Below are 438 nucleotides of genomic sequence, written 5' to 3' on the forward strand. Positions count from 1 at the left end.
AGTAAAAAAAAAAAAAAAAAGAGGAATCTTGTTCAGTTTTATTTTTTTGGGTGGTTTGAAGTAATCTTAATTAAAAAAGCCAAAGAATCCATTCAAGCTGTTACATGCTGTCGATTGAAATCCTCCTGCTTTCAATATTCAGCTGGTTTAAACCTAGTATGGTATGTAATGCAATATTATCCAACATTCCCCATGTGAGCCATACTACCTGTAACACCTAAAAGAAACATGATCGTAGTCTGTTCCATATTGGTGATGGGATGCGGTGGGGGACTTTTTCTTCTGCATGTGTTCAGATCATATGAGTCTTCATTGCATCTGATTGAGCCCTGGCAATGAGCTGTTAGGAAATGTCAATATATGAATTTTCTCAGAGGTATATTTTTATGTATGTATATTTCTCAAATGTTTACTGTGATAGTTTAGGATTTTTTTTTT

The 438-nt window shown here is 33.8% G+C and overlaps 1 protein-coding gene across 1 annotated transcript in view; it reads left to right on the plus strand.

Annotated features, from left to right (window-relative positions):
• Nucleotides 1-71, plus strand: part of oaz2a (ornithine decarboxylase antizyme 2a) — a 12,439-nt gene extending 12,368 nt beyond the window's left edge. The window contains 1 exon segment of the mRNA XM_032523996.1: nucleotides 1-71. This exon segment is cut by the window's left edge and continues 1,780 nt beyond it. The gene's annotated coding sequence lies outside the window, so the exon portion shown is untranslated.
• The last annotated feature ends 367 nt before the right edge of the window (nucleotides 72-438 follow it).

Source organism: Etheostoma spectabile, chromosome 8, assembly GCF_008692095.1.
Source record: "Etheostoma spectabile isolate EspeVRDwgs_2016 chromosome 8, UIUC_Espe_1.0, whole genome shotgun sequence".
Lineage (NCBI taxonomy): Eukaryota > Metazoa > Chordata > Actinopteri > Perciformes > Percidae > Etheostoma > Etheostoma spectabile.